The sequence below is a fragment of the Fulmarus glacialis genome, unplaced genomic scaffold, assembly GCF_000690835.1.
Source record: "Fulmarus glacialis isolate BGI_N327 unplaced genomic scaffold, ASM69083v1 scaffold3801, whole genome shotgun sequence".
NCBI lineage: Eukaryota > Metazoa > Chordata > Aves > Procellariiformes > Procellariidae > Fulmarus > Fulmarus glacialis.
Genome location: NW_009192038.1, coordinates 5497 through 6209, shown reverse-complemented (window position 1 = coordinate 6209; position 713 = coordinate 5497).

The window sequence follows — 713 nt, the reverse complement described above, 5'->3', positions numbered from 1 at the left end:
GTAATTGTATAGTGTGTATACTGACTGCTAATTTTAAAAGATAAAACTAATTTTAACTTGATTTTTCACATTGACCTGTTTTTCCAATTGATTTCCCAACATACTTAGTCCATACTGAAGTCAGTCACTACGTGCAGGCTGAAATTCTTGCTTTGTTTTTTAATGTAAATATTTGTCTACATTTGTAATCAGTAAAGTCCAAAAATACCATTGTAAATTTACAGTTCTTCCTGCTGCTTGTCACAGAATCAGAGAATAATGCAGGCCGGGAGGGACTTCAGGAGGTCTCTGGTCCAACCTCCTGCTCGCAGCAGGCCAGGTTGCTCAGGGCTTCATCTAGTCAGGTCTTGAAAACCTCCAAGGATGCACAACCTCTCCGGGCAGCATGTGCCACCATCTGACTGTCCCTCATGGGGAAGAAGTTGCTTCTTCTGCCTCTTGTTTGAATTTGTCCATTGTCTCTCATCCTTCTGTCCTGCAGCACTGTGGAGAGCCCAGCTCCTTCTCCTCAGTGACCTCCCCGTACGCACTGGGGGCTCCTGTTAGGTATGCCTGAAGCCATCTCTCCTTCAGGCTGAACAAACCCAGATTCCCAAGTGTGCCTTCACAGGGCAAGTGCTCCAGCCCCAAAAATCTTGGTGACCCTCTGCTGAACTTGCTGCAGCTTTTTAACATCTTTCTCACTGTTCCTCGAGTCCTCCAGGTGCTTTTCT